This window comes from Cavia porcellus, unplaced genomic scaffold (assembly GCF_034190915.1).
Source record: "Cavia porcellus strain 051 isolate PalLab524CR breed Dunkin Hartley unplaced genomic scaffold, mCavPor4.1 scaffold_31, whole genome shotgun sequence".
Classification (NCBI taxonomy): Eukaryota; Metazoa; Chordata; class Mammalia; order Rodentia; family Caviidae; genus Cavia; species Cavia porcellus.
Window position 1 is genome coordinate 27,721,938 of NW_026947514.1, and position 11,445 is coordinate 27,733,382.

Genomic DNA, 11,445 nt, shown 5'->3' on the forward strand with positions numbered 1-11,445 from the left:
GTTTCCTTCCCTTCTAAGTGGAGACATTCCAGCCTCAGTGAGATGAGCCTCCTTTTACTGAGATCAGTGAAGTGTATCGCAGGGGGCCTTAGAGCAGGATTGTTGTTTTTCATTTGACAAAAATCTACTGCAGAGCCAGGTGTGGTGGTGCATGCCTGTAATCCCAGCACTAGAGAGGCTGAGGCAGGAGGATCATTGTGAGTTCAAGACCAGCCTGGGCTACAAAGTGAGCTCAAGGCCTGAACTGCATAATGAGACCCTGTCTCAAAAAGACAGAAACAGTGCTCACTCCAGCAGCAATATACTAAAATTGGAATAATACAGAGAAGATTAGCATGGCCTCTGCCCAAAGATAACATGCAAATTCATGAAGTGTTCCATATTCTTCTAGTGTAAGCTAATAAAAGAGTAAACAAGATACAAAATATTTAATAAATATTGTGAAAGGGTAAGAAATTGCTCAAAGAGGAAAAAATAACTCAGACAGGGAAAAGGATAAAAGAAGGAAGAAAAAAGGTATAAATTTGTATATATACACTTAATATTACTAAGATGATTGTACTACTAACTCTATTGGTTCTTGGAACAAAATAATTAACAGCCATAGGATTAGATCAATTTTGCATGACTGTATCTGGTAATTCGTGTAAGATTTTTGAAGATAAATATGCAAAATAACAAAATTTGTTATGTTCCTACCACCTTGTTTTGAAAGCCTACATTGTTATTGTTTGGAGCTGTTTTTTATAGTTATTTATTTGACTCTTGTTTTTCTTATAGTTTGTGTTTTTTTTTGTTTTTCCCTCTAATATAAAAAAGATAGACATCATGTATAGGCTTACATACGCCTAGAACTTCACCTAAAGGGTTTACAAGAGTTGATTTTATTATGTGTGACAGTATGAACAACTATGCTGAAGAAAAGGAAACATCATGTAGCCATTGATGATTTCCTATCATTTTGTTTTGAAGTCCAATAATATTTTTATTTTTGGTTTTGATTGGTTTTAGTCTGTTTTCAATTATTCAATTTCAATATGTATGAAAGTATAGACAACTATTTTGAGGAAAATAAACATTATGGTAGCCATTACTGATTTCCTAGTGTCTGGTTTTGAAGGCCCATAAGGCTCTCATTCTTTTGTTTTGATTGCTTTTGTACTATTTGGATTTGTATTAACTTATTGTGTGTAAAGGTATGGACAACTATTTCAAAGAAAACAAGAGACATTATGGTAGCCATTGTTGATTTCCTTTTTATCGGTACCGGGGATCGAACTCACGACTGCCTGCTTGCAAGGCAGGCGCTTATGCTGCTGAGCTAAATCTCCAGCCCCCACCATTGTTGATTTCCTGCTATCTTGTTCTGAAATCCTGTGTTTTTGCATTATTGCTCTGATTTCCATTGTTGTGTTGTGTTTTGCTTTGCTTTGCTTTGTTTTTGTTTTTTGGTTTTTTTTGTACCAGGAATCGAATTCATGACCATGTGATTGCAAGGCAGGCACTTATGCTGCTGAACTAAACCCCTGGCTGTTTTATTCTCTTTAAAGTAAATTTTTAAAAAGGCAAAAAGAACAACAACAACAAAAAATGTCAGTTATGTTTCTACTTACGTCAGGCACAGGCTAGGTACAGGTAGGACACAGCCCCATCTTCTTCCCAGCAACCCAGAATCAGGAGAGAGAGAGAGACGAGTGCGATGTAGAGAAAATACAGGTTTTACTACAGGAAGCCAGGAAGGGGCATCCAACCCAGGCCGAGGAGACAGGGGAAAGAAACACCCAAGCTGAGCTTTAATGGTGGGCAGAGGGGTGGGATAAGGGATTTCAAGGGGAAGGAGAGTGCACTGAAAGGGAGGACACTTGGCCTGGGCATTTTACTCAGTGGTGGAGGGCTTCCTTAGCAAGTGTGAGGCTCTGGTTTTAATTCACAGTGCTGAAACTGAAACACAATAATACACACATGCACACACACTCCAAATTCTCCAAGAACTGTAAGGAAAGCCAAACTTGTCAACCTGTCATTGCTTTGTATTTGTATGTGTTTGGCTTTAATCCACTAACATAATCCTTTCTCTGATAACCAGGGCCATGTCTTATATCCCCTTGCAGCCCAGAACCTACCCTATACCCTGAGGATATACAGTAAATGCTCCATCAGTGGCTATCCATGATAATGGCCTCACACATCACAACTGCAGCAATACAGATGGTGTTGCAGTCAGGGGTTACAAGGAGTACAATTATATACAAGACACAGAATTTATACAATTGTTTTATGATGGTCAGCCAGAGTGAAATACAAGAAAGTATAGGAAATCTGTCCACAACACTGAAGACCCACGGAAACCCAGGCAAGGGCCTGGATCCCACAGCAATGTCCTGCGTGAGTCCAGCTAAAGACCTAGAGTCCATGACAATGCCTCCCATGAGTCCAACTGGAGGCCTAAAGCCCACGGCAATGACTCGTGTAAGTCTGTTTTATGTATCTCTGTGCTGGGAAGGCCTAAAGGTCAGCAGTAGAAGCCAGAAAGTCTATGTCAGCAGGGTGAAGGGTCTGTGCCAGTAGGTTGAGGGCTCTGCAGTGCAGCCAAGAAGCGATGCTCAAAATAAGGACCAGGACACCCTGGAAAAGTACCACAGCCATCCTCAATGACAAGGAAGTCCCAAGCTCCTCTGAGGAGAACAGCTAAGTCAATATCAGGAAGGCAGTGTGACAAACCTCCTGGGGATTAAACAGCACACATGTTCCTCTCTGGATCCAGGAAGCAATGCTCAAAATAAGGGCCAGAGCTTCTCCAGCGTGAACTGCAGCCATTCTCAGTGACAGGGTCCCAAGAAAAAACACCTGAGCTGAGAATGAGAATGACTAATTCATACTGGGGAAGCTAGGCAGGACAAGCTCCTCCAGGGGAACCAACGGCTCCAAACAACAACACTTGGGAGAACCCACAACACTCACTCTTCCTCTCCATGCCTCCTTTTACCCTGGCAACAGTCCTAGGTGGGCCATCTACACTCAGCATCATGCTGATATAATTCAGCTGGTGTTGAGTTGACCACCAGTTTTTTGTTTGTTTGTTTGTTTGTTTGTTTGTTTGTTTTTTTGTACTGGGGATTGAACTCACAACCTCACGCTTGCCAGGCAGGCACTTATGCCGCTGAGCTAAATCTCCAGCCCCTGACCACCAGTTTTTAGTCCATAATAATCCACCCCTGGTCAACTTGATAACCATACACATTTCCTTAAACTATAGTTTCTAGTGGCAGATTTGTGAAAGTTAATATGTCTTTGTCTACTGAGATTTACATTAATACAACAATTACATGTATAACATACTCATACTCATTCCCACACCAAAAACAAAATATTCAAAGGGTTACCAAAATTTAAGGTTGGAACACAATACTTTGATTAATTAACCTGGGTACAAACACACAAAACATTAAAATCAAATTAAAAGAACATTTACAATCACATGCCTTGCTTCCCATTAAATTCTAATGTGCCATGGCAAGACTAAAAAACAAGGATCTCCTGCAATTCAAATATATTCTCCCTTTGGGCTAAAGACTTCAGTTCCTTTTTCCACTGTGCTGTTCTTCTGAACAACTATGTTCTCCTCTGTTTCATCTTTGTAACCCACAGTTCCACTGGAGCCTTCTTTCTGACCAAATGTTTTAAATTACTCTACTCATTCTTTGCTCTAAATTTCCAATGTAGATCTGGTCAACCAGCTCTCAGAAGAAACCATGCTACCATCCCAACAGCAGACTGCACTGAAAGTTTTCTGCACCCAGGTAATATTGCTAAACACAAGCAAAATGCAGACCAACCTTCAGCCAAAGCACAATATACTACCTGGAATCCAGCAGCTGATGCAGCCCTCAATAGAAGCTTCCTGAGCTTCATCTTAACCAGCAGCATTTCCATCAGTACTCTGGTTTTCTGGGTTCCCACTACAGTCTCCCATATGGTTTACAGCATACAAGGCTGAGTGTTTGGCCAGTCTCTCAAAATCTTTCTAAATTGTGGCTGGGGATCTAGCTCAGCGGCATAAGTACCTGCCTTGCAAGCAGGCAGTCGTGAGTTTGATCCCTGGTACTGATAAAAATGAAAAAAAGACCAAAAAAAATCTTTCTAAATTAATTTCCAAGGCTCTTAAGCAAATGGCCAGGCAACATAATAGCAATGACCCCATTCCCAGTACCAAAATCTGTATTAGTCAGGGTTTTACTAGAGAAAATAGATATAACATGAGAAGTATGATTGTATAAGAAATTAGGGCTGGGATTTAGCTCAGTGGCATAAGTGCCTTGTGCTGCTTGGCAAGCTCAAGGTCATGAGTTTGATCCCTGGTACCAAAATAGAAAAAAAAGAAGAAGAAGAAGAGAAAAAAAGGAAAAAGAAATTACAAGATTGGCTTACGAGGGTCAGCCAAAGAGTTGGATGAAGAAGCATGCAGAGGCCAAAGGACTCAACCCAGTACCTGGAGTTTACCCCAGTTTCCCATGCAAGTCTGCACCAGCAGGCCAATGGGTCTACCCCCAGAAGGCTGAAGAGTCTATACAGGAGGACTAAAGTCTTTGCCAGAAGGCTGAAGGATCTAAGGCAGAAGCTGAAGAGTCTGCCCTGGAAGCCAGAAGATGACATCCAAGCTGAAGGTGAAGACTGGAGTCCTCCAGAGGACAGAATCTCACCCATCCTTCCTCCTTTCTTTTTATACCATCTAGGCAATAAGCCACCCTAGGACAGGTCTTCTACACCCTAGGCTGTAGAATTGCTAAACTGATTTAATTAAGCTTTTAAGTATCTCAAATTGACACAGTCCAACAACTACTACAAATGGTTTCATAGTAGAAACCAGAGCATTACAGGAGAAACACACCTACTCTATGGCTCCAATACCCACTCTACTGTGGACGGAAGCTCTTTGACCGGAGGACTCCAGCAAACTCCGGAAGTTACAATTGCTCCTGCTCTCCTGGCACTGGAAGTTTTCCACAAAGTGTATGACTGAGCAAAACCCTCCTGTGCATGTTCTGGGGAAGATTAACTTTGAGCCCCGACAGTTGTCATCCCAGTGATGCTTTTCTGAGCTGCTGCTTTGCTACCTTAAAAAAATGGAGCTTCTTCCTGGTGATCTACTCCAAGGCAAAACATGAGAGTAAAAGAAGGATAATCAGATCCATAGCAAGTCTTTTGAAAACAAAATACTCAGAAGTGGTCATTCTACTGGGTAAGAAAGCATAATGTTCGATTCTTCTGCCAACTAGTGGTTGGCCCTGGCCACGTCTTCCATCTATGAGCCTCATTTTTCTTACTGTGATTGGATTCTATAGCTGACCCTTAAAGGTCTCACATTGTCCCATGATTTTGTTTTGTTTTGTTTGTCAGCTATATTCAAGGCTGGCCTTGAACTCACTATGTAGCCCAAGCTGGCCTTGAACTCACAGTGATCCTCTTGCCTCAGCCTTCCAAGTGTTGAGATTACAAGAGTGCACCATCATGCCTGGCTTACAAGATTTTTTAAAAAATGTTTTGGCCTATAATGTTGGGAGATTTAGGCAGTCTTTGTACACAGCGCCCTGGGACCACTGGGCACTAATCCCAGTGTTTATGTTCTGACTCATGTCCTTTGGTACCAAAGCTTCCAGTATGGGCTGGGTGACTGTAGCAGGGATAGGTCTATTTGTTCCTGGCAAATCACAATGGCTATAGTCCCAAGAGGACCTTCTTGGTTGGAACTGTGAGGATGGAGGGGAGAGGGATGGCCAGGCAGCTAGGAGAAGAGATTCCAGTTGCAAGCCCTGGGAAATCCTCCCCTGGATGTAAGCAGCATTTAATTGCAGAAAATGGTTTCTCTAACATTAGGACAATCCGCTGCAGCTTAGCCAGACCCTTGACAGATGAAAAGAGTTAAATATATTACCAGTAGCCCCCTCTCTTTCTCCCCCCCCCTCTTCTTTATCTCACTTCATCGCTCCCTCTCTTCCTCCCCCGCCAGCTCTGCCCTTCCTAGATGCCAGCTTTCTTTATCTCTTCCCCTGCCTCCCTGCCATCTCCTCTGCCTCCTGCTTTTCCCCTGCCATTCTGCCTCCTGCCCGCTGCTCTCTTCCGTGCCTTCAAGGGTCCCTAGCGCTCTAAGGGGAGTATAGTCCTTGAGAGATGTGACCTCATTTGCTGTCATTCTCCCACTGAGGCAGGCCAGAGGTCGAGGTCACCCCTGACCCCATCACTGTCTCTGTGGGAGTAGAGATGGGTCTCAAAGGACTCCAGAGGTAGGGGCCGTTCACTCAATGAGTATTTGTTTTGACTTAAATTTTAAAATAATTTTAAGGGAGTGCACGTATATTGCAGAGAAGTTAGAGAATATAGGAAAGAAGAAAGAGGGATATTTAAGTGAGCCACAGTTTCCACTGTCCAGACACAACACTTTATTGCATTTTGTTTTCATTACTCTAACGATATTTTCCGTGTTGATTGCACACCTGGTAGTACAACTTTGTAACCTGCTTTGTTCCCACTTAATATCATAGCACAAGCTATTCTTCCAAGTAATCACACGCTCTTAAAAACATTCTTTAAATTTGTTTACCCATTGCCCTGTTTGTTTGCTGGACAAGCGTATGCATTCCAGCTTTTCTGTAAGTAGTGAATTCTGCAGTGGCCATTTTATGTGGCAAGTTTTTGCATCAATACGGTGCAGGGTTGAAGAGTGAGGCCATGGAGCCAGGCTGCCCAAATTGGAACTTGCCCTTGGGAGATACAGAGCATTGGATAAATTATCTGTCTCAGTTTTCACATCTGTACAATAGGGATGATGAGAAGACCTGCCTAATGGGGTTGTTAGAATTAAATAAGTTGATTCATCTAAAGTAGTTAGAACGCTGTCCAGGGTATGGTACTTACTCAGTAAATGTCACCTGTTTTATTGTGCTTAGATTTCCCAGTGGAATTTCCTCTGCTTGTCACTTCCTCATCCTTTACTGTTGGGTGAGTCAGACTGGGATCTTCAAAAGGAACATCAGAAAAACAAAAGGCACCTGGATGAAGGAAGCACATTGGAACCTTCAGTCTTTGAGTTTGACAAGTGCAGCCTCCTGACCCAACAGAGGATTTGGCACTTGGCGCCGCTCCAATCCCCCCTGAGAAACATGCCAGCCACGTAGAGCTTCTTTTTGCACCTTGAAGGCGCATCCTCCTGTTTCTTCTCCTGCTCCCCCATTAAACATCCCAGTCTGTTGAATAGCAATGAGGGCGATGGGTTGTTGGGGAAAGGAATGGGGTGGTGGGGAGACTGGCGATGGTGTCAGGCCCATCATTGGTGAAAATATGAACCTGGCCCATTAATTTAACCTCTATGAGCCTTGATTGAAAACAACCTAAGTGAACTGTTTAGAGGCTTAAAGAATAAAAGTGTCTGACACCTAGTGGGCTCTCTGGATGGACTCTCTTCTTCCTGTTCCTCAGCTGAAGAGAATGAGAAGTTTCCCCAGCTTCTCTAGGAATCTTTATTTTTAAGTGTCAATTACTCTTTTGTCTTCCAGCTGCCTGTCTCCCCAAATCAGCAAGTGGGCAGGAGAGAAGGACCACTTCGCTCATCTGCACATCAGAGAGACTCCAGCTGCAGGGAGGAATAAGGAAAGTGTTTTGCTGCACACAGAAGGAGAAAGTTTTTCCTAGCTCAGAAAGTTACCACTGCATCGGATCAAAGCCCCCCCCCCCACACACACACATACACGCATGCACGCACATGGCGTGGTCCTAGGTTCTGAGTCTTAGTCCAGAGGGTTACACTGAACGCCTTGTAGAACTTTGGGCCCCTCTCTTCAATGTCCTAGTTCAAGGTGAAAACAAAGAGGGCTTCCTTTTGCAGACCTAGCAAGTTCCGACTTCAAGGGCAGGGAGCGCATGGAATCATGCATCTATTTCATTTCCTTTCCTTTGACTTGAAGTTAATCTCTGATTATTTTTTTTCCAAGTTGAAAGTAGCTTCTTCAGGACTTGTTTGTAAACTGGGGATGATGCATGTCTGTGAAAATCAAATGAGCAGGTGCTCCCACAAATGCAGAATGAGAGGCAAATAAAAAGCATTGTTATTCTGTCACTGCATCAGGTGACAGAACCCTTCTGCCTGCTTGCCACTGCTGATCTTCCTCACCCAGCACCCCACAGCCTCACACAGGCACACTCACACATCTCTGCTCTGCCAAAGTGGGAGAGTGCCAACCGTGCAGGGTTCTCTACCAGTGAGCAAATGCTCGCATGGCCCTGAGGCAGCCTGTGGAAGCCAGAGTCGGTGCTGGAGCTCTGAGCTGTGCAGTCTGGGGTTGCTCTGTTCCTCTGCCTTATGCTCCGGCCCTGCCTCTCAGAATTGAAATAACTCACCCACTCCCTTCCCCAGGCTTGAGTAAGCATGTGCCTGGCAGGAGAGCAGAGAGTTGGGCAGAACTGGTGCTGAGACCTCTTCTCATCTTTCCCTGGAATGAATCAGTGTGTTTCTAAAGCTCATCTTCAGCTTTGCAGTCTCCCATGGAGAGAGGAAGTGAGCAGCTGGTAACGTATTTCCAAAGCACCATGCCAAAGGAGAAATGTAAAAGACAGACTAGGAATACTACTGCAGGGCACGAGGTCCAGCTCCAACCAGAGGTCATGACTCAGAAGCCAGGAGGATTTTCAGGTCTCTCTTTTGGGTACAGAGTCAAGAATTGGTCCCCATTACTTTCTTAGACCCACAAATGCACTCAGTCCTCCGTGGGGTTGTGACATTCTGGAGCCACGTATGGGATTTGGTTAATAGGCAGCTCAAAGCCTGTCCTATGCCAGGATTCTCCTCCCTCACCCAGGATAGTGTAGGTCATAGCCATGTAGCCTGGCTCATGAACTTGACTTAGCTGGGCTCACTGGACTGGGGCAGGGCTCACCTTCCCCCTTATGGGGATCATCTCTTTCCATGTGTGGCCTATTAAAGCAGCAACCGAAGCAGATCTCCCTATATTTGGTGCTGATTTACATTCCCCAGGGAACACTGTGAAGAAATCAACCCCTTGTAAAAAGAACTAAGAGTTTATGCATGAAAAAGCTTATGAAAGGAAGTCCCCAGGTGGAAAGAGATTAGCAGCCCAAGCTGACTCCAACCAAGGCATCACGCACCAACGCTGCACTTTGCTTGGGGACTGTGGGAGAGCTGGAAGGGAAACAGGACATGGGCATCTCTTTCCAGATGCGTACCCAGTGCCCACTCTGTCCTTATCTCTAAACCTTGCTCGGTTCCCAGCAAGAAACCTGCTGCCCCCTCTAGGTGGGCTCTGGAGCTGCTCTGTCTCCATGAGCTCTCCTGAGCCAAGCTGGGACATGTCCCTTTCCAGGGAGTCAATCAAGACGAGACAGGAGGGGCTTTAAAGACCTCCAGCAACCCTCTCACCTTCACTAAAGGGAGAATAAATGACTTTTTTCTTTGCTTTCCTTTTTTTTTCTCTCTCATCCCTTTGAGACAGGGTCTCCCTATGTCATGCAGGCTGGCCTTGAACTCACTTGTGTAGCTCAGGCTGGCCTCAATCTCACAGCAATCTTCCTGCCTCACTTCCGGGGTGCTGGGGTTACAGGAGTGCACCACTGTGCCCAATATAAAATGTTAAAAGAAAGTACAAAAGCCTGGCCACTCTATAGGGTGTGGCATTCAGCAGCAGCCCCCAGGGTTTGCACCATTTGATCCCCTCCTGATCCCCTCTGCCAGGACAAATCTGCCAGGGATAAAGCTCAGAGGCATAGTGCCTGCCTGGCAAGCATGAGGTCATGAGTTCAATTCCTGGTATAAAATTGAGACAGAGACAGAGACAGAGACAGAGACAGAGACAGAGACAGAGAAAGGATGAACTTCCCAGAAACAAGAGACCCCAGCACCACTTGACACCTGTCCACCCCTCCCACAGTTAATCTCTCCTCTCTGTCTCAACCTCATCACCTGCCCCTCTCTTTCTGACTTGGCCTTGCTCAAATTGTCACCACACTGTCCTGGACTCTGCTGTAGCTTCCTCATGTGTCTTCCAGCCTCCCCTCTTCAGTCAGTCATCCTAGCCAGAAGCCCCTCTTCTCCTGGCCTGCCTCTCGGATGTCTCATCCTTTAAAACTCAGTCCAAATGCCAACTCCTCCAGGAAGTCTGCTGGGATTTTTCAAGGCAAAGCATCATGCAAACTCCATGACAGCGTTTATCTCATGTGCCAGAATTACTGGCCAACGTGTCTACCCCAAATCCTTCAGTGTAGCTTCCTCAAAGACCTGGATGTGGGTTTATACTTTGTATCTGCAGGAGCTACCACAGAAGCTGACCTTCCTTACATGGCAGATAATACATAATGAAGAAAGGAAAGAAGAGATAAAGAGAGGGAGTGGAAAGTGGAGTGGGAACTTGCATAATTATAGATTCCTCAGTCCCTGAACCACCAAGTATACCTGGTGAGGGATGAAATGTACTTTCCTTAAAAGAAGCTCCCATCCCTGAGTTAGTCCACTGTTCTCTGTAATAAATTTCATATGCTGCTCACTATTCCTACAGTGTCTTTAAAGAGATTGAAAGGGCTTTGAATTCAAGGAAGCAAAGGTCCAAGAAGGTATCAATGACAGTTTTGGTTGCACAATCAGGCACAAAGACAGGACCAGCGCTCAGGTTTCCTGGCACCCAGGCCAGGGCCTTTGCACTTTGAGCTTCTCTGGGCAGCAGCATATAATTATCAACATGAGTATTTGGAATATATGTGCGGCTTTTGCTTCATTGGCTTTTTTATTATCTTTTCAATTAGTAATTCAGTAAGCAGCCTGGGCATAGAACAAAGCCAGGGTAGGGAGCAGAGAAATGGAGGGAGGCCAAGGTCATGAGCCCCCTGTGTGAGGAGGCTGGAAGAAAGCAAGGGTGCAGAGGGGCCTGCAGACAGAAGGGAAGCAAAGGGATGTGTGTAGATGCTGTGTGGTCTAAGAGACTTCCTGGCCTCAAGGGGCTGCCACTCTAGCGGGGCAAGGGCAGGAAGAGCAAGCATGTATTCCACACCCAACAGGTTAAACACCAAGGCCAGCCCCGAGACAGACATGGGGAGAGGGGTCCCCTGCCCACCTGGAGGGGAGCCTCTCATGATGGAAGGGGGAGTTCCTGGCTTCTCCTCTGCATGCTGGAGCTGAAGGAACCACTCTGATGTTCTGTGCAGCCCAGCACTCAGTGTGCCATGATGCCTTTGGATGGGGTAGGGTGGGGGAAGGAAGGAGTCCCACTGCCACAACCGATTCCCAGCACCTGGCAGTCCCAGCCCCTGTGGTAGTCTATTCTGGAGTCCACCTGTAGGCTCCTCCTTAACTTCAGAAGATGACACTGCTCTCCCTCCTGCATCCGGATCCTGCCTTGTGGGGGTGGAGAGAGTAGCTTCAGCAGCACTTCAGATGGGGATTCCCCT

The 11,445-nt window shown here is 45.3% G+C and overlaps 1 non-coding gene across 1 annotated transcript; it reads left to right on the forward strand.

Moving 5' to 3' along the window:
• Positions 1–282: 282 nt before the first annotated feature.
• On the forward strand, positions 283–387 carry LOC111757600 (U6 spliceosomal RNA). The gene has a single exon (XR_002791907.1). It is a non-coding gene; the product is annotated as a U6 spliceosomal RNA (small nuclear RNA).
• The last annotated feature ends 11,058 nt before the right edge of the window (positions 388–11,445 follow it).